This window comes from Lathyrus oleraceus, chromosome 3 (assembly GCF_024323335.1).
Source record: "Lathyrus oleraceus cultivar Zhongwan6 chromosome 3, CAAS_Psat_ZW6_1.0, whole genome shotgun sequence".
In the NCBI taxonomy this organism is placed as follows: domain Eukaryota; kingdom Viridiplantae; phylum Streptophyta; class Magnoliopsida; order Fabales; family Fabaceae; genus Lathyrus; species Lathyrus oleraceus.
Genome location: NC_066581.1, coordinates 432,741,233 through 432,763,682, shown reverse-complemented (window position 1 = coordinate 432,763,682; position 22,450 = coordinate 432,741,233). Strand labels below are relative to the sequence as shown.

General features: G+C 43.6%; 1 pseudogene; it reads right to left on the bottom strand.

The window, feature by feature from the left end:
• Positions 1-2,918: 2,918 nt before the first annotated feature.
• LOC127131583 (plasma membrane ATPase 4-like) lies at positions 2,919-21,502 on the bottom strand (annotated as a pseudogene).
• Between the last annotated feature and the right edge of the window lie 948 nt (positions 21,503-22,450).

Below are 22,450 nucleotides of genomic sequence, written 5' to 3'. Positions count from 1 at the left end.
AAAGGTTTTAAACTGAAAAAGAAGCCCAAAGGCAAAACTGAGTTTGATGAGGTGAGTTTGTTTTTATTCCAAAATGAGAGTCATGATTCGGATCGTACTAAAGTCTATGAATGGAGGTGAATACAATGAGAAACTAGGTCATTCGTCCTGCACCCAAAGATATTCAAAATGGGGGTAGGAATACTCAAGTCTCATTCCTTCTCCATTGCTTAAGGCGCGTATCGTACAATCCTAATCGTAGGGTTAATTGTTTTTGAGTTTATTTACAAAATGGTTTTAGTTTTACTGGGAGAACAAAAGGATAGAAAGAGAAATCCTGAACGGTTGGAAGTCTCATCTTCAGTCTGATCTTCATGTCTGTGCTTTAATCTATGCATAAAGACTTATCAATTATTCGATTTAAATTTCACTAAAGTCTATGAATATAGGCGAATACAGTGAGCAAACAGGTCATTCGTCCTGCACCCAAAGATATTCAGAATGGGGGTAGGAATACTCCAGTCTCATTCCTTCTCTACTACTTAAGGCTCATGACGTGCAATTCGCATCGTGATCGATGAGTGTTGAATTTGAATTTCCTCGCAGCTTCCCATGATGAAGGGTTGTCTTTGAATGATGAAGAGGCTTGTTAATCCACTTGAATCGAGTTGTGCTAAAGCCTATGAATAAAGGTGAATACGATGAGCAAACAAGTCATTCGTCCCGCACCCAAAGATATTCAGAATGCGGGTAGGAATACTCCAGTTCCATTCCTTTTCTGTTACTTAAGACTCATGGCACACAACTTGGCTCATGATTAACAAGTGTTGAATTTTGACATTTGTAGTGCTTGAATGGTAGTCCTGTCTTGTACTGATTTGTATAGCTCGAACTCTCGATCTTGATCTTTGAATCTTGATTGAACTTGGAGATCCAATATCCAACATCTTGATCACAAGGACTTGCTTTATCAAGTGATCAAGGGTCTTTTGATCACTTGACTAAGATTTGGGAATTAAGCACACTCAAAGGATTTAGTCAATCAAAGCGTACTTTGATCAACTTAATCGGTGGGAAAAATTAGTTGAAAGTGGATGTACAACTACCTAAAGGGTTAATGTTTATTTGAAATATTTTCTCAAAGCCTAAACGATGGGAACATGCAAAAGTTGGACTATTTCTACATTAAGGGCAAAACAGTCATTTGACAATTATGAACATTTAATTAAAATTCTAATTAGAGATTCTAATAGAAATTGATTCTAAATTCTAAACAATTTTACTCTCCAAGAGATTATCTAATTACTTCTAATCCTAATATTATTTAATCCTAATGGTATTTCTAATTTCTAAAAGGATTCATCTAATTAACCTAAAATTCAATTAAATCCAAATTCTAAAATTAATCAAATTTATACCCAAAGTTAATTATCATCTAATCAAAATCTAATAATTCCTAATAACCTACTGTTTCTAAATCCAAGCTTTCGAATTAATTATGATTAGCAAAACTAAAACAATGGAAAGGGGCCACGTGTCAGCAAGATGTAAGGGAACAGGTTAAACCCGCGCGGTAAATCCAAAAACCAGAGGTTTGAACTCAAACTCTACTCGCCGGAGCTCCGTTTTCTCCATCGCGCCGGAGGTCGCCTTCGGCAGCGGCGAAACTAGAGATGCCTAAAAATAACAGACTAATCCCTTCATCTTTCTCCTCTGATTTCGAAAATCTCCATGAAGAGGTCCAATTCTCCTTACACAACCTGAATCGAAGCCTATAGACCAAGAACCGTAAACCTGAGACTTGAAATTAAATTACACTCTCTCCGAGTCAAAGCTTCACATGTTAGGGATTTGACTCCCTTATTCCTCTTCTACCTCTAGGTAGCTAACATGAGGCAAAACGGCGAAGACAAGGGAACTTACTGATACAGAGGTCGCCGAAATTCCAGGTACGTTACTCCGAGTTCTCAAATCCTTCTCCTCTTCATCTCATAATTCTTTTCTTTCTCACTTTTCTTCTTCTTCAAACTTCTCATGAGCTGTGGGATTATACCGTGAGTTCGAGCGAAGGAGTGATGTGATGGAGATTAAAACTCAACTGATTAGAGCTTCTGATGTTGAAGCTCTAACAGTTACGGTAATAGAGCGAATAGTGAGGGATGGGGATCAGTTTGCAGGAATCACGTACCAAACTCATGAATGAGGGTGAGAGATGAATTTATAGAGTTGGGGATGGTTAACCGAATCGGGCAATTCGGGTAGCTCCGTTAGGGCAACAGTTACCATTAGTGAATTTGGAGAGGAAAGTGGTTAAACCGTTAACTCTGTTAGCTCCTCAGTTAGATGGAATTTTGTTAGTGAGTTATATGGAAAAAGTTAGTTAGTGACAAAATCAGTTAGTGGAAACTCGAGTGTTTAGCTATGTTAAAAATGGGAACTCGAGTTAAGTGAAAAATGTGTTAGTAATTTTTGTTAAATGGTGTTAATCGGCATGTTGGTTGTAATGTGGCTTTTCGCGTTGCAGGTTTACTTCCGGTTTTGTATTGTATTGGGTCGCTGTTTAACTTGTGAACCATGCTACAAGGCGGTCCTTAAAGAGTTCACTACTGTAGAGAAAGTGAAAGGTTTACTAGCTGCGGCATCTACTGAACAAGCTCAATCATCTTTACTCAACACTTTCTCCACTGTCTATCCTAATAATGTTGAAGGGCTTCTAGAGGAGGGCATTAGTGCTGTCACAAACTGCAGTGGTTTAATTAAAGATGTTGATCGTCAATCTAAAGTTAAGTCTGCACATGCGTTGTTTATTTCTTTGGGATGTTTTGATGACGTGTTCGAAGCATTACCGACCCTACTGCATAAGGTTGCTTACCGCTGTCACGTTAAATTCGGTGCAGACATGCCATCATACATTATTTTAAAAAAACTTTCAGTTAATTCTAACTCATTTGGAACACAATCCTTGGAAGATGGTTACACTGCAGCTGTTGGTATGGCATGGCAAATTTCATCATGTCGAGTGGAATGTAGAAGACAATACTGTAGAGCCAGATAACTCCTGCCCAACCCCAACCAATTCCTTGTACCTTTGCAAATCCCCAGTTGGCCTATACTATTATTAATGTAGCAATCAGCTGAACAATGAGGAAAGCAATGACTAATAGGGCTCCAGGGCATTCAAGAAACAACCAACCACGAGAACGGGTCACCAATACCAAAGCCTGGATAACTATAATGACTTGAAGATACAAAGCAGCCATCATTTCATCATGATTCAGGTTCCTAACTCCAAGTTTATCAGGGAAGAATTGATTTTCTTTAATTGCCCAGAAGAATATTAAGGCCATCAGAGCTAAATAACCTCCAAGAACAATCCTAGTAACAAATATTTCATTCAATTTCCAGCTATCTGTAATACCCCAAAATTTACCCTTCAGTTTTTCCAAAAAAAAAAAGAGAAAAATTAAATAAATAATTAAAATATAACAAATTTTGGGTCTCCCTCATTCCAAGCCCACAAGTCCACGAAAATCAGCTATAAATATAAGAGTTTCAGTAGGGTTTCAGACACTTGGAAATTCCCTGAGAAATAGACGTGGAGTTCACGTGGAGTTTCAAACCTAGGAACTACTCTGCAGCAACCTTCGGGCAGCCCTGAGAAGTTCATTCCGCCTCACGCAAACCCTAAACGTTACTTCGCCAATCCGGCCTTGCCTTCCAATTTTAACAGGTCTCTCATCAGGTATGCCTCTGTTCCTATTACTCTATGCCTCGGGTTGAATACTGAATATATGAGGTAACCTCAGGCTTGGCCCACAGGGTTATATTTGTGTATGAATATGTGATTTATGCCTTGACTGTTTAACAATTTCGTTTATGAGGTGAATGCCATAGGATCTGGAATCTTTAACATCGTGCAGGTACCAATGGAAAATCCAAATCCCGCAGGTGCTCGCTAGCCGCTTCGCTAGGCGAGCACGCAGCGAAGCTTCGCTAGGCTTTCGCTAGGCGAAGCAGTCGCGAATGTGACAGTATCTGCTTTTATTCCGTTTTGTTCTAACCTGTTCTTTGTGTTGCCATGGCCTTGTTATCTTTTGTTTTCATCCTGCTTGCCTAACCCCTTTTGTTGAGTTTTTGTGAGGGCTCACATATTCTCGCAGGGATACCCTCCGGAGGTTTATTCCGATTTCCCGTACTGATTGGTTTTCTTTGATGGCATCAGCTTGGGAGAATCTCAGGGTCGCTTATCCTTTAATTGCTGTAACTTCGGATCTTGATCCGTGTGGTATTTTACTTCTTCCCTTTTATTTCTACTGTTTCTTAGCTGGAAGACCTCGATAGGAGGCAATGTTTGAGCCCCTTGGTGGCATTTTTTCTATTTCAAGATATATGTTTTGTGTGATGTGATTGTTTCCCCATAGGATGCGAGGCTTCGCATAGTCTCCCGTTTGCAATGCCAATTTAGGTAGCACTGTTCCTCCGCCTAGGACTTCCTCTTTGCATGCGCGTTCCTACAACGCAAACAAAACCTAAAACCCAAAGCAACACGTTTACTCCTTCTACTACAGGCGAGTAAGTCTCCAAAGGTCGAGCATCCGGTAGATTGCGTAGTAACGTTGTTCACCCCGTAACATAATCCATAACCCCGTAGTTAGTCGAACTACGGCTTGCTCTGATTCTCATTCCAGATGAGATACGTAGGCATAAGACGCGATGTCTTAGCGAGCACAATTACCCCCAACCCATAGGTCAGCCGAGCTACGAAGACTCTGATTCTCATATTCAGATGAGATACGTATGCAGTGGATGCGACATCCGCGCGAGTCATTTCTCTTAACCTTTTAGTAAACAGCACAAGATAAACTCACACCCTTTAGACAAGAACTACAAAAGTGGATCCCGTAGAGTACTACGGATGCGTAGGGGTGCTAATACCTTCCCTTCGCATAACCGACTCCCGAACCCAAGATTTGGTTGCGAGACCTTGTCTTTTTCTTTCCTATTTTCAGGTTTACTTCGAGCGTTTCCTTTCCCTCCTTTGGGATGAATAACGCACGGTGGCGACTCTTCTGTCATTTTCTTTCGCCGGTTGTTTTTTTCGCACACTGTATTTTTCAGGTTGCGACAGCTGGCGACTCTGCTGGGGACTTTAGAAGTTGACCTCTTGCTGGTCCATCTTCCCTAAGCGAGTCCTTCCTAGCTTGTGTGTTTTCTTGTTTATTGAGTGTTCATTCTTTTGTGCAGTTACTTATTTGCCTAATTGCATTCATGTACATATGTTTGCTGTATCTGCTGCTGTTTGTTTGTTTGTTGGGATGGGATGTTCTACGAGAGATAAGCCCATTACCCAGGCTTGAGTGTACACACAGGTTTTAGAGTGGATGTTCATGAGGCTTGCGTGGCATGTTGCTGCGTTAAGTCGTTCGTGAAGAACCACACCCAGACGAGGTTTCTCTTGGATATACTATGTCCTACGGATGTTCCGTAACGACATAATATTCCCCTAGAAATTGTCGACTCTGGTGACCATTTCCCGAGAACTCAGTCGAGGCCTCTCCTCCGAGACGTGATTATGTTAGCTCTGGTGGGCGCATTATCGCTGATCAATCCGAGGACCCCGAGACTGGGAACTTGCTTTAGGATGTCCTGTTGAGGGGAGTCAGTGGAGGTCTTTTATTCCGTAATAATGCCAAACCTTCAATGGTAAACGTATTATTCGCGACTGAAGGGCTGAAGTTGACGAACTTCTGTTCTTAGAACCTACCAGTGAGGGGCGGGCTAAATTCAGGAAACCTTAACCTCCAACCAACCCGGTTTTCTGGAGCAGTGCTTTGATCTCGTATTATATTCCTCAGTGGTTTTCTCTTCAGACAGTGCAACCTGACAAATGTTCAAGCAGATACAGCAATCCTGATTGACACGCCGCTGCATTGCATTCACATCATCACATCATTTGCATTCATATCATTTAACACATGTTTATCCATTTCTAGGGGGTTTACATCTTCTTCTTGATTCCGGTCGGGGTTTTTCCTGGTTCTCTTAAGATGGATATTGGCAGAAAGAGACTCGTCGCCTACAAGTTTCCGGTGGTCTGTTTGGAGCCCATCCAACAACTGATGAAGTTAATGGATCCTGGTTCTCTAGAAGGATTCCGAGAGGATTACGGTTTAATTCTAAGTTTCGTCGCGGTCCTTTCCAAAGATCAACATGATGCTCTCTTCACACTACTGCAGTTCTATGACCCTCCATTGAGGTGCTTCACATTCCCGGATTATGTTTTGGTCCCTACTTTGGAGGAGATTGCCAGTTTTCTCAGAATTCCCATCAAGTCACGGTTGCTATTCTACAGCTCGGAGTGTCTGCCCGATCTCAGCATGGTTGCTTCAACCACATATTTGAGGGAATCAGTTTTGAAGGCTAATATGTGTCAGAAGGGAGAAGTTAACGGTTTTCATCTGAGTTTCTTATTGGGAGAAGCAAAGAAGAAGCTTGAAGATGGTGACCAGAAGGGTTTCAATGCTGTGTTGGCTCTTTGTGTGTATGGGATTGTCTTGTTCCCTAATGTCGCCAAATTTATAGACGTAGATGCCGTACGCCTCTTCGTGTTGGGAAATCCAGTGCCGACCTTGCTGGGAGATTTCTTTCATTCAGTGCACCACAGGAATAAGAATAGAAAAGGAGGATTGTTGAATTGTTGTGCGCCTTTGTTCTATAAGTGGTTCAGTTCTCACCTACCCAAGTCAGGAGCATTCATTGATGTCAAGGACTCGTTGAGTTGGTCAAAGAGATTGATGGGGTTGAGAGCTGAAGATATTTCTTGGTGGTCTGACCGGAGTTTGCTTCGGGCAGATATTATTCACAGTTGTGGGAACTTCCCGAATGTTCCGTTGGTAGGAAGAAAAGGAGGAATCAACTATAATCCTTCTCTTGCAGTTAGACAGTTTGGATATGCCTTAAGAACTCCGCCGGTGGAAAAGGATGTGGAAGAGTCTCTGTTTTTCCATTCTTCGCCTGATTTGACGGTATCCCGTAAGGCAGCTGAGGCCTGGCTCAAGGTGATCAAGAAAGGAAGAATTTTTCTTGGGAAAGGAGATTGTAGAGCTTACCCTCAGTATGGAGAATGGCTTCAAGGAAGAATCGAAGAGTTTGGTCTACCGTTTCCTATTGAAGAACCTTTGTATCCACCTACTCTTGAGCAGTCAGCAACGGTGAGCCGAGAGGAGTACGACAAGTTGAAGAACACCACGGAAGGACTTCAAATCGAGAACTCGGAGTTAAGGGAGAAATTGCAAGACTGTATGCATCGATTCCATGAGTCAGAATATCAGAAGGAGGAAGCCGTCAAATTGCAAGAGGAAGCTGAAAGGAAATTTGCTGTGGAGGTGAATTTCTTCAGGAAGACAGACGAAGCCTTGAGATCATCCAGTTCTGAGTTGAGGCGAGTCAAGCAGCAGTTAATGGATGCTCGTGGTAAATTAGCTGGGTGGCAAGAGCGATGGGATGCATTTTCAACTTCTCGGAAGACAAAGGAGGAAGAGACGGTGGCTGAACTGACTGGTCAGATAGAGAAATTGAAGACTTTGCTGAAGGGGAAGAACCATGAGCTGCTGTGTACCCGATCAACTAATGGTTATATCACAGATCAACTCAATGAGGCTCAAGGATATATCGAAGAACTCAAGACGCTGGCAAGTTTGAAGAAATCCAGACTTGAAGAGGTATTTGGAGAAGATGATGGGAATTACTACAAAGAACACATCAACGAACTGGATAGGAACATTCGCAAGAGGAATCTGCTTATCCGGCGTTTGACAGAATCTCCAGATCATCCTGACACGGTGGCGTTACTGGATGAAGTGAGGAACGGTCCTTATGGGTTGTATACAGGAGGCTGACTTCTGATTTGTTTGTTCCTCTCTTTACTTACTGCTTTGGTGTTATGTAGTGATGATCCACAGGCTTGTTGTGGAGATCCTCCTTTGATGTATTTTTGGCTAAGGCCCTTTCCTTGAACTCATTTGTATGATGGTTTCCCTTTATTACATCTTGATCTCAGAAGTTTATCCATGACTCGGCCTTCTTGCACTACCCACCTGATGTGAGACTGGAATCAAGGGGGTAGAATACCTTTTGGAATTGATAAACATGTCATTGCATTTACATATTCATTGTCATATCTTGCATAACAGGTACCGCTGCGGTGTTCTCATATTGTTTGGTGTTCCATTAGCAGGATAGCTGACTCAGGCATTCACCGATACGGTACCCGGAGGAATCAACAGAGAGCAATGGAAGGTGTACAAGCAGAGCTCGCTGAGATGAGGGCCCGCATGACCCAATTCATGGATGTGGTTGAAGGGGTGGCTCAGGGACAACAAGAGCTCAGGCAGATAATACAGGGGAATCCCCCTGCTCAACCAGAGACAGTGACTGAACCTCCAGCTGGAGAGGTTAACGGACCCAGTGGACCGGGGACTATCCCGATCCCGCATGCCAACCCCGGTCAACATACCGTTCATGATGATCAGGACGATCAGTTTCCCCCACTTCAGGAAGACTTTGGCATGGGTCATGGCGTAGACCCCATGTTCAGGAGATTGGAAGAGAGGTTGAAGGCAGTGGAAGGACAGAATCCTTTGGGAGTAGACGTTGCTGACTTAGGGCTGGTCCCAGGTGTGAGAGTGCCACCGAAATTCAAAGTCCCGGTCTTTGACAAGTACAAGGGCAACTCTTGCCCCAAGACTCACGTGCAAGCCTATTTCCGTAAAATGGTTGCATACTCTGATGACGAGAAGCTACTTATGTACTTCTTCCAGGACGGCCTAGCTGGGGCATCCTTGGAATGGTATATGAGACTGGACAGAGCCCACATCCGTTGCTGGAGGGATTTGGCGGAGGCCTTCGTGAAGCAGTATCAGTATAATGCAGACATGGCTCCGGACAGAACTCAACTTCAGAATCTGTCTCTTAAAAGCAATGAGTGCTTCAGGGAATACGCTCAACGCTGGAGGGAGACAGCTTCCCGTGTTCAGCCCCCTATGTTGGAGAAAGAAATGGCCAACATGTTCATGAATACGTTGCCTGGACCTTATCTGGAGCGTCTGGTGGGGTGCAATGCTTCCAACTTTGCTGATGTGGTCTCTACCGGAGAGAGGGTGGAGAATTACCTGAAGACCTGCAAGATCCAAAGTGGAGGAGGATCTTCGTCAGGGGTAAAAAAGTCGTTCGTTGGAGGGCATAAGCAAAGAGAGGGGGGAGTGAATTCTTTGGCTTCCTATCAGAACAGAGGTGTTAGAAGGAATAATTTTCAGAATTATCATCAACAACCGTATGTTGCGGCGGTGACCATTCCAGCTGCAGCACCACTACAACAACAACCACCGCAGCGTCAACCAGCTCAGTATCAACAGCAGCAACAACCGGGTAACAGACCCGCTTATCAACAGAGACAAAGGATGATGGATCGGCGTTTCGACACCATTCCAATGTCGTACGCCCAGTTGCTTTCTAGTCTTCAACAACTACAGCTTGTGCAATTACGCACTCTGGCTCCTCCTGTTGGTAGACTTCCGGTGGGTTACGACGCCAACGCTAGGTGTAGTTTCCACTCTGGGGCACCTGGCCACAACATTGAGAACTGCAAAGCTTTTAAGCACGTAGTTCAAGACCTCATAGATTCAAAGGCCATCGACCTTGCACCGGCTCCGAATGTCGTTAACAATCCCATGCCCCAGCATGGTGGTGCGAATGTTAACATGGTTGAGGGAGAAGCCAAGTTCATTAAGGATGTGTTGAAGTTGAAGACTCCGGTGTCGGATATCAAAGGATGCTTGCTGAAGGCCGATGTTTTCCCCGGTTGTGGGAAAGTTTGTTTGGATTGTGCTGCACAGGAGAAGGGTTGTTTGAAACTACAGCAAGGTATCCAGGCCTTGCTCGACAAGGGTATCCTCCAGGTTGAAGATTTGTCTGTCCGAGAGTTTATGGAAGGGGTTGAGGAAGAAGGGTTTGAAGGTGCTACTGAAGAGTTCCTAGATGTTGTTCCTGCTGATTCTGCAGTCCATGATGATGTATTTACTCTTTCCAATACGGTTGACTCTTTTGTATTTGAACTTGATTCCGATGTTTCGGATGTTCATGCTCCAACAAATGAGGTTTCTGAGTACGACTGTGACATTGCAACTATAACTATTTTCTATCCAACTAATCAGATCAGTGTGCCAGAAGCGCAACCCGCGCCACCAGTGCGACGACCTACTATGACCATCACAACCCCTGGTCCTTTACCCTTCACCAGTGAAAGGGCCATTCCGTGGCATTATGGGGGGAGCGTGTATACGCACGATCATAAGGTGGAACGGCCACTAAAAGTAGAAGAGGGTCAGAAGCCTGAACTTGAAGGTCCCGCAGTAGATAATGTTGGTGGAATCTGGCGATTCACCAGGAGTGGTAGATTGCTCTCACCACCGGTTACCCAAGCTGATAATGCTGATGCTGTGGCGAAAACCAAAGGCAAGCAAGTCGTGAATGAGGGTACCTCTGCACCCCAAGATGGTTCTGAGCCCACTTTTGCAAAGGACGTGGACGAGTTTCTAAGAATCATAAAGAAAAGCGATTACAAGGTAGTCGATCAGTTGATTCAGACTCCGTCCAAGATATCCATTCTCTCACTCCTATTGTGTTCGGAGGCACACAGGGAGGCACTTCTGAAGGTTCTTAATGCTGCATATGTACCTCAGGAGATCTCAGTGAACCAACTAGAAGGGATCGTCGCCAATGTGCATACAAGCAACGAGTTAGGTTTTACTGATGCTGACTTAACACCAGCTGGACGCAATCATAACAAGGCTCTGCACATCTCATTGGAATGCAGAGACACCATGTTATCTCATGTTCTGGTGGATACAGGTTCCTCTCTCAATGTGCTACCCAAGAGGGCCCTGTCGAGGTTAGAAGTAGAGGGTTTGGTCTTGAAACCTTCAGATCTTATGGTGAGAGCCTTCGATGGTTCTAAGAGATCGGTGTTTGGAGAGGTGGAATTGCCAATTCTGATTGGATCACAAACCTTCAACACTGTCTTCTACGTGATGGATATCAGTCCTTCCTACAGTTGCCTGCTGGGTCGGCCTTGGATCCATAATGCTGGGGCAGTCTCTTCAACTCTACATCAGAAGGTTAAGTTTCCGGTCAACGGACGAATTATCACCGTCTGTGGTGAGGAGGACATCCTGGTCAGTAACCTGTCTACATTCAAGTATGTAGAAGTAGGAGGTGAAATTCATGAGACTCTATGTCAGGCTTTTGAGTCAGTTCAAATCAAGGATGCAGCTCCGGTGGAAGAGGTTAAAGCGGGTGCCTCTATCTCATCCTTTAAGCAGGCACAGGCCGTGGTGGATTCAGGTGTTGCTCCCGGTTGGGGACGTCTGTTGGAATTACCAGTTAAGGAAGATAAGTTCGGGATTGGATACCAGCCAGCTCTGACTTCTACAACTTCAACACTTCAGGGGCCGATCACTTTCTCCAGTGCTGGCATCATTCAGTATGGTCAAGTCTCTGCAGTCAACGAAGAAGATGGGGATAGTGACTGCGACATCGACAACTGGGTGCGTCCGAGGATCCCGGGTGAAGTCATCAACAATTGGTCTTCTGAAGAGATTGTTCAAGTCACTCTTCTTGAAGAGTAATTTTCTTTGTTTATTCATGCATATCCAAGTCTTACGTTCCACCCAGGGCGTAACGACTCATTGTAGGGCCCGTCTATGTGACACTTGCATTTTTTTATCATAAATAAAAGACGTCTTTTCGCATTCAAATATTTCGTTCCTTGTCTTTCTATTTTTTGCAGTTTTTCAAAAAAAATATATAATAAAGAAAATAATAAAAAAAAATGGCAATGTTTTGTTTAGTTTCCACATTTTTTTTCACACTCATAAGCACATACCATCACTCATGCAGATGCACATCACCGGATCCTATTGATAACGGTTCTGCTATGGCTCGCTTCGACTTTGAAAATCCAATCTTTCAAGCTGAAGAAGAGGATGATGAAGATTGTGAACTCCCTGAAGAACTTGCCAGGTTGTTGAAACAAGAGGAAAGGGTTATTCAACCGCATCAAGAGTTTGTTGAAGTGATTAATCTCGGCACCGAAGACGCCAAGAGAGAAATCAAAATAGGGGCTGCTTTGGAAGATAATGTGAAGAAAGGGCTGATTAAATTGCTGCAAGAATACATTGACATCTTCGCCTGGTCTTATCAGGACATGCCTGGGCTGGACACAGACATCGTGGTACACCGCTTGCCTCTCAAAGAAGGTTGTCCTCCGGTCAAGCAGAAGCTCAGAAGAACAAGACCAGAGATGGCTGTCAAGATAAAGGAAGAAGTGCAAAAGCAGTTGGATGCAGGGTTTCTAGCAGTCACCAATTATCCGCCATGGGTTGCAAACATCGTCCCAGTACCTAAGAAGGATGGAAAGGTACGGATGTGTGTCGACTATCGGGATCTGAACAGAGCTAGCCCTAAAGATGATTTCCCATTACCTCACATCGACGTTTTGGTGGATAATACAGCTCAGTTCTCGGTATTCTCCTTCATGGACGGCTTTTCTGGCTATAACCAAATCAAGATGGCACCAGAAGACATGGAAAAGACAACTTTCATAACCCCGTGGGGCACCTTCTGCTACAAGGTGATGCCGTTTGGTCTGAAAAATGCCGGAGCAACATATCAACGAGCTATGGTAACTCTGTTCCATGATATGATTCATCATGAAATCGAGGTTTATGTGGACGATATGATTGCCAAATCTCAGACAGAAGAAGAACATTTGGTGAATTTGCAGAAATTATTTGAGCGTTTGAGGAAATTCAAGCTGAGGCTTAATCCGAACAAGTGCACTTTCGGGGTGAGATCGGGAAAATTGCTGGGTTTTATTGTTAGCGGAAAAGGGATTGAGGTGGATCCTGACAAAGTGAAAGCAATACAGGAAATGCCTGAGCCAAGAACAGAAAAGCAAGTCCGTAGTTTCTTAGGGAGGTTGAATTACATTGCAAGGTTCATCTCTCACCTAACAACCACGTGTGAGCCAATTTTCAAATTGCTGAGGAAAGATCAGGCTATCAGGTGGAATGAAGATTGTCAAAGGGCTTTCGAGAAGATAAAAGAGTATCTACAGAAACCTCCGATCCTTATACCTCCAGTTCCTGGGAGACCTCTGATAATGTACCTATCAGTGACTGAGAACTCGATGGGGTGTGTATTGGGACAGCATGACGAGTCTGGTCGAAAAGAGCATGCCATATACTACCTTAGCAAAAAGTTTACCGACTGTGAAATCAAATATTCGCAGCTTGAGAAAACTTGCTGTGCTTTGGCCTGGGCTGCTCGCCGACTGAGGCAGTATATGTTGAACCATACTACCTTGTTGATTTCTAAGATGGATCCAGTGAAATACATATTCGAGAAGCCAGCTCTCACCGGAAGGGTCGCTCGTTGGCAAATGATTTTAACAGAGTATGATATTCAATACACGTCGCAAAAGGCCATCAAAGGTAGTATTCTGTCAGACTACCTTGCCGAGCAGCCGATTGATGATTATGAGCCGATGAAGTTTGAATTCCCTGATGAAGACATCATGTTTCTCAAGATGAAAGACTGTGAAGAGCCAGTTGTTGGGGAGGGACCTGATCCGAACGAAAAGTGGACTTTGTTGTTTGATGGGGCTGTCAATGCTAGAGGAAGTGGAATTGGTGCTGTCATTACAACTCCGAAAGGTGCCCACATACCTTTCACCGCTCGTTTGACTTTTGAGTGCACAAATAATGAAGCTGAGTACGAGGCCTGTATCTTGGGCATTGAGCAAGCCATTGATCTGAGAATCAAGACTCTGGACATCTTCGGAGATTCAGCTCTGGTGATTAATCAAGTGAATGGTGATTGGAATACTCTCCAGCCCACTCTGGTCCCCTACAGAGATTACACGAGAAGACTGTTGACTTTCTTCACAACGGTAAAATTGTATCATATACCTCGTGATGAGAACCAGATGGCAGACGCGCTTGCTACTCTATCCTCCATGATCAAGGTAATTCGTTGGAACCATGCTCCCAGGATCGATGTGATGCGCCTTGACAGGGCCGCGCATGTGTTTGCTGCTGAACTGGTAGTCGATGACAAGCCCTGGTATCACGATATCAAGTGCTTTCTGAAGAATCAAGAGTACCCTGCAGGGGCATCCAACAATGACAGAAAGACTTTGAGAAGATTGGCAGGCAGTTTCTTCTTGAACAAAGACGATGTGTTGTATAAGAGGAACTTCGACATGATTTTGCTCAGATGTGTGGACAGACACGAGGCGGACATGTTAATGCAGGAAGTTCATGAAGGTTCCTTCGGTACTCATGCCGGTGGACATGCAATGGCTAAGAAATTGTTGAGAGCGGGTTATTATTGGATGACCATGGAATCAGATTGTTTCAAGTATGCTTGGAAGTGTCATAAATGCCAGATTTATGCTGATAAGGTGCATGTACCGCCGAATCCTCTGAATGTGATGTCTTCGCCGTGGCCGTTTGCCATGTGGGGTATTGACATGATTGGAAAGATTGAGCCGACTGCTTCCAATGGGCATCGCTTCATCCTTGTTGCCATCGACTATTTCACCAAATGGGTCGAAGCAGCGTCATTTGCGAATGTCACCAGACATGTGGTTGCCCGTTTCATCAAGAAAGAAATTATTTGTCGCTATGGGATTCCCGAAAGAATCATTACTGATAATGGTTCTAATCTCAACAACAAAATGATGAAGGAGATGTGTCAGAACTTCAACATTCAGCATCACAATTCTTCCCCCTATCGTCCTAAGATGAACGGCGCTGTTGAGGCGGCAAATAAGAACATAAAGAAGATTGTGCAGAAGATGGTCGTTACGTACAGAGATTGGCATGAGATGCTACCCTTCGCCTTGCATGGGTACCGCACTTCAGTACGTACATCGACAGGGGCAACCCCTTACTCCCTTGTGTATGGTATGGAAGCGGTCCTACCTGTTGAAGTGGAGATTCCTTCTCTAAGAGTCCTGTTGGATGTCAAGTTAGATGAAGCTGAATGGATTCGGGCAAGGTTCAATGAGTTGAGTCTTATCGAAGAGAAGCGAATGGCAGCCATTTGTCATGGACAGTTGTATCAGAGTCGGATGAAGAGAGCTTTTGATCAGAAGGTGCGTCCTCGTTGTTTCCAAGTCGGAGATTTAGTGTTGAAAAGGATCCTTCCTCCTCAGACAGATCACAGGGGCAAGTGGACTCCTAACTATGATGGACCGTATATTGTCACCAAGGTTTTTGATGGTGGGGCCTTAATGCTTGCAACTATGGAGGGTGAAGACTTCGCTTCCCCTGTGAACTCAGACGCAGTTAAAAAATACTTCGCATAAAATAGACCCGCTGGACAGTAAAAAGAATAGTCCAGGCAAAAATGGGCATCCCGACGAACCAAGAAAATGGAAAGGTTCGGGCAAAAATTAGGGACAAAAATAAAAAAAGATCGTACACCCGGTAAGTTGAAAACCTGAAAAGGCAACTTAGGCAAAAATGGGTATCCCGGTGGATCGAAAACCCGAAAAGGGCGATCCAGGCAAAAGTTAGGGATTAAGCGAATGACTGCGTTCTGAGTAGTTCTGAATCTCATCTCGTGCCAATGACTGGAAATTTTTGAAGGATAGGAAACAGTCCAATCACTCTTTCAGAAGGCTGATTATCTGGAGGATCTTGAAGACGGGCAAGTCATAGCAGAATTGGAACCCAATAGAAATCCATTTCACATTGCCATTAGATTAATTTCTGTTTTTATCTTTTGTGCGATTACCTCTTTCTAGGGATTGCTTCCTGATGTAAATGCCTATTCAGAGGCCGTTCAATCAATAAAATCACGTTATTCAGTATATCTCTATTTTCATTTTCATTTTACTGTTTTGTTTGCAAAAATGACGTCCGAATTTTTGATAAACATTGCATCATGACACATAAGGGCTTTACAGGTACATGCTTAATAAACATTTAAAATTACTGTAAATTTTAAGTGCTTTGGATCGTCTATTCAGAACAGATACCCTCGGGGCATTTCCTTAAAATTCCCTGCAGATGATCGTGAATATCTTCCCCAGTGAAGTCGCCAACAGACAAATTCGGTGTCTTATCCCTGCAGAGCTGATTAGAGCGTTGGATTCTTCAATCCCCAGCAGGTTTTCACCACTGTACTTCCCCAAGCGTTTGTTTCAGGACATACACTCCCCAGTAGAGTTGACAGTGCCAGACTATATATCCCCAGCGGAGTTGACAGTGCCAGACTGTATCTTTCCAGCAGAAGTGGCTGCTCCTTAGAGTTCGATGCCAGATCGATAATCCCAGTGCCAGATCCATGGTTTCTTTCCTTGAAGCAGAACCTCGGTACCGTATCAGTGTTTGCTCCCCCTGCTGAGTCATCTCTCGCAAATCGTGGTTGCCAGAACCATTGTAGCTTTCCTCAGCAGCAGGCTTCCAATGCCATTCTTTCCCCGATCAGAGTCTCGGTATGGCCAGAACACCGCATGGCTAGTCATCTCCCCACAGAGTTCATTGTGGTGTGTATCTTCAGCAGCCTGGCCAGAGTCCAGAAGATGGTGATCATTTCTCCAGCAGATCCCTTGCCTCAGCTTGGCATTCTACCCAGCATTTCGCATCCCTGCATGTAGAATCATATTGCATTGCATCATTCCAAATCGCGTAGCATTTCCATTTTCATGGAGCATTACGCCATTGAAAAATTCAAACATACGCATGTAAGCATAAAACATTCTCGGTATCCCAAGTGATAAGCTAGAAGTTGTTTCCAGTACTCAGACTGAAGATGGTTCATGACTTGCCTTTGTTATCGCCAACAAGTGTCATTGGCCCGTGCGCCGCCTCTATTATCATTCCCTATTTCTGCCAATGCTGACAGGCATGAAATTTTCCGGTATCCAGACCGAAGTGGCATTCAGGCCAGTTTTCCGGTATCCAGACCGAAGTGGCATTCAGGCCAGTGTTCCGATGTTCAGATCGAAGAAGTTTCCGACGTTCAGGTCGATGCAACTTGTGGCATTCAGGCCAGTTTTCCCGGTATCCAGACCGAAGTGGCATTCATGCCAGTTTTTCCGATATTCAGATCGAAGTGGCATTCAGGCCAGTGTTCCGATATTCAGATCGAAGTGGCATTCAGGCCAGTGTTCCGATATTCAGATCGAAGTGGCATTCAGGCCAGTTTTTCCGATATTCAGATCGAAGTGGCATTCAGGCCAAGTCTTTCCGGTGTTCGGATCGAAGAAGTTTCCGACGTTCAGGTCGATGCGACTTGTGGCATTCAGGCCCATTTTCCGATGATCAGATCGAAATCCTTTCCAGTATTCAGACTGATGAGCGGCATTCAGGCCATGGTTATTTCTGTGTTACCATTTATTTTGGTATCCAATTTAACATTCTTTTTTCGATATTCAGACTGACTTTCACCGTACCAGACGAATTCTTCTTTCAAGACCATCTCTTTGCCGATTTTGACAGACATTGTTACTTCACTTCACTTCAGTGCAAATTTTTGGGCTTTTATTGTATTCAATCCCTTGATACCTCGAATGCGAAAGTCGCCGCTATCTTCTTTCCGGGTCTCCAGTTGATTGAATAGGGGCAGCTGTAATACCCCAAAATTTACCCTTCAGTTTTTCCAAAAAAAAAAAGAGAAAAATTAAATAAATAATTAAAATATAACAAATTTTGGGTCTCCCTCATTCCAAGCCCACAAGTCCACGAAAATCAGCTATAAATATAAGAGTTTCAGTAGGGTTTCAGACACTTGGAAATTCCCTGAGAAATAGACGTGGAGTTCACGTGGAGTTTCAAACCTAGGAACTACTCTGCAGCAACCTTCGGGCAGCCCTGAGAAGTTCATTCCGCCTCACGCAAACCCTAAACGTTACTTCGCCAATCCGGCCTTGCCTTCCAATTTTAACAGGTCTCTCATCAGGTATGCCTCTGTTCCTATTACTCTATGCCTCGGTTTGAATACTGAATATATGAGGTAACCTCAGGCTTGGCCCACAGGGTTATATTTGTGTATGAATATGTGATTTATGCCTTGACTGTTTAACAATTTCGTTTATGAGGTGAATGCCATAGGATCTGGAATCTTTAACATCGTGCAGGTACCAATGGAAAATCCAAATCCCGCAGGTGCTCGCTATCTACTTCTCTAGGCGAGCACGCAGCGAAGCTTCGCTAGGCTTTCGCTAGGCGAAGCAGTCGCGAATGTGACAGTATCTGCTTTTATTCCGTTTTGTTCTAACCTGTTCTTTGTGTTGCCATGGCCTTGTTATCTTTTGATTTCATCCTGCTTGCCTAACCCCTTTTGTTGAGTTTTTGTGAGGGCTCACATATTCTCGCAGGGATACCCTCCGGAGGTTTATTCCGATTTCCCGTACTGATTGGTTTTCTTTGATGGCATCAGCTTGGGAGAATCTCAGGGTCGCTTATCCTTTAATTGCTGTAACTTCGGATCTTGATCCGTGTGGTATTTTACTTCTTCCCTTTTATTTCTACTGTTTCTTAGCTGGAAGACCTCGATAGGAGGCAATGTTTGAGCCCCTTGGTGGCATTTTTTCTATTTCAAGATATATGTTTTGTGTGATGTGATTGTTTCCCCATAGGATGCGAGGCTTCGCATAGTCTCCCGTTTGCAATGCCAATTTAGGTAGCACTGTTCCTCCGCCTAGGACTTCCTCTTTGCATGCGCGTTCCTACAACGCAAACAAAACCTAAAACCCAAAGCAACACGTTTACTCCTTCTACTACAGGCGAGTAAGTCTCCAAAGGTCGAGCATCCGGTAGATTGCGTAGTAACGTTGTTCACCCCGTAACATAATCCATAACCCCGTAGTTAGTCGAACTACGGCTTGCTCTGATTCTCATTCCAGATGAGATACGTAGGCATAAGACGCGATGTCTTAGCGAGCACAATTACCCCCAACCCATAGGTCAGCCGAGCTACGAAGACTCTGATTCTCATATTCAGATGAGATACGTATGCAGTGGATGCGACATCCGCGCGAGTCATTTCTCTTAACCTTTTAGTAAACAGCACAAGATAAACTCACACCCTTTAGACAAGAACTACAAAAGTGGATCCCGTAGAGTACTACGGATGCGTAGGGGTGCTAATACCTTCCCTTCGCATAACCGACTCCCGAACCCAAGATTTGGTTGCGAGACCTTGTCTTTTTCTTTCCTATTTTCAGGTTTACTTCGAGCGTTTCCTTTCCCTCCTTTGGGATGAATAACGCACGGTGGCGACTCTTCTGTCATTTTCTTTCGCCGGTTGTTTTTTTCGCACACTGTATTTTTCAGGTTGCGACACTATCGGGTAAAGGAGATGGAACCACCTTATCCTTTGAAATTGTCATGATCGTTCCATCATTAAGAATGGCAATAATCCAGACCACGAAAGGTGAGAAGTCAAATTTCCATATCAGTGCAATGAACATGAAGCCAAACACTATACGGATAATGATAGATACCGCGTAGATCGTGTAGTTTTTTCATTCTTTGGAAAATAGCTCTACTAGTTAAGACGACACTGATGATAACACTCAATCCGGGTTCTTCAAGGACAATATCAGAAGCACCTCTTACGGCATCTGTGGCCTCGGCAACAACAATTCCAATATCGGTCTTCTTCAAAGATGGAGCATTGTTGACACCATCCCCCGTTATTCCATAAAGGTGTTTCCTTTCTTGCAACCTCTTTATAATTTCATATTTATGCTCTAAAAATACCCCAGCAAATTCATATGCCTTCTCAATCAGCTCCTCAACTGGAAGTGCAGCAATACTCGCATCTCTGTCTTGTCCAAGCACGGTAACAGGTGGGTACATATTAGCTCTCATCCCAAGTCTCCTCCCAGTCTCCTTTCCTATGGCAAGTTGATCACCGGTAATCATTTTAACATTGGCACCAAGATGAAGAGCTCTCCGAACAGTTTCAGCACTGTCATGCCTATTGTTTTGTTTGAAGGTTTAAGTTCAGTTTAGTCCTAACATGCTGATATTGAAACACATCCTTATGCACCGGATGGAACGAGGATGTTGAATAATCCTTCAAGGAGGCTTGTATTTAAACTGCATGCAAATTCGAGACGAGTCATCTTCATAACTAATAACCTGAGGTTTTGTTTATGTTTCACTAAAACCATCACGTATTCCTGCTTTTTAGATCTCGAGGAGTCTCACCATTACCTCCATTTCTTCCATTTCTGTTTAATTGGTGGTTTGGTAATCCATAGACAGTGTGAGGATTTGGATTGTCTTGGCCAATGGCTAAACAATCAGATAAGTAACTACTTATCTCATACCATGAACTTCCTGCTATGTCTGTTTAGTTTCTAAGTGGATGTTGATGATTGATGTTGTAACGTGTGATTTTCTCGCAGGTTACAGGTTGAATGTATCGGGACTGGTTTATGCATTGTTGTCTTTGTTTTAACCGGCGCCGAAGTTCTCACTATTTGAACTTGTTGGTGTCCCACTGGAGAGAATCATGCAGGGTATGCTGAAGTTTGCATATGTGGATTGTTTGTGCAGATTGTATGCGGCATGGATGCCGTGATGAGTATGCTTGCTTCAACATCCTGCTGGAGCAATAAACCAACTGGGAGAGGCCATATTGACGTAATTGTATGCGACAATTGAACTGAAACTACTTTAAGTCAGCCAATGTATTACAGACGTCCCCATGAAATCCAATTCTAGTTTGGCCAAATCCATTTCCGTTCCTTCCTTTTCCTTTTCAGCAAGCACCACATTTACACCACCATCGACACTCTTATTTGCTACTGCTAGCTGCTGACAAACCGATGACAGCCTGTTGATCGTAGTTGGCTATTCATCTTTCCTTTGCTTGGATTTTCCCAACGAATAGAAGATTCTGACTTTGAAGAAACATACTTAGAACAAAATTGTGAAACCGCAGGGCCTTCCTCGAAACTGAAACTTCTGCCGATTCGACTTAAGTTGAAGCTAAATCGACGGTTGTGGGAAGATGGATTCATACCCTCATTTGAAGTCAGCTCAGCAGTTTCTTAATCCAATGATTCAATCATATTATTGAAAGCAGATTGAGTGCTCATCCTATTCTCTAACGTGTCCTTTTCAAAGCAAGCAACTTCAGATTGTATACCAGGCATTTTTCTTGCAACCGCAGAAGAAAGACTCATCCTGAGATCATCACCAATGTTGTGTTGCATTGATCCAGAAAAAGATGTATCCTCAACCACTGAACGATGTCCACTTGAAAGTCGTATTTCAGGACCTACATTGCCAAGGTAATCCTCCTCAGGAACGGAAATGTATGATAAACTACTTAAGTTGGATTCTGGATAATTTTCATGTGATGATGTTCTGAATTCAGAAAGCTGGAAATCATCTGAAGAACTTGAGTCGGGAGTTTCATGAGGATAGAGCAGCATTACTTGGCCTGCTTTGGTAATTTTTACAACTTTTGTAGGACCCTGACTCTAGCAACCGATTAGCCTTTACCCTTGGATTCATTGTTGTCATCAGAACTCGTTTTTATATAACTGAACGATGCCCCTTTGCCTTTTGATTTTATTGATGGTTATATCAAATCACAGTTCTACTTGCGATGGAACAGAAGTATCCGGCGACAGCAGCAACACCAAACTGCTGCAATGTCTAGGAAACCTCTTAAAGTGTGACATCACTGTGGTATTGGACAATGCCCCTTCATGCCAAGCTTTGGCCCATTTATTGGAATGTGGAGTAGCTTTTGAGAATGCACCGAGCATATCTTTTATGGATTCCTTAACCAGTCCAGGAGAAGGTTCCCACTGCTAGGAACCAAAATTCAGAAAACACGGGAAAGGAGATGAGCCCTTGGATTTAAACCATTTGTGAAAACCGGGTATGTAATTGGCTGTGGCTGCTAGGCATAATCGGTTATGAACATGGCTAAGATTAATGGTGAGTTCGTTAGTGGTTCAACATGCCAACTTGAGATCTGCTACTGCCGTGTGGATGCTATCAGTTTGTGAATGTTGAAAAATGTTATACTTAATGTACTGTTTAAATAATGGTGAATGTCATAGCTTTTGCGTTCAATGCCTTCTACTTCCACACAAACTTTGGTTCATGGATTCTAACCTTTTGCTATGTGCAGGGATTCACAATTTGACTTGTTGATTTAGTGATTTGGTTTAGCTGGATAGGGTTGTAATGTAAATGGAATGTATGGCTAAATGTGATTTGATCGAAACTTTTAATGGGATCTTGAATGGTGTGCTGTAATGGTTTATGAGTTAATGGAAAAGTATGATTGACAGTTGAAATGTAGTATTGTAATGGTTTATGGACTAAAAAAAAGGTTGAAATGTAATGGATTTGTGATTAAAACTGTA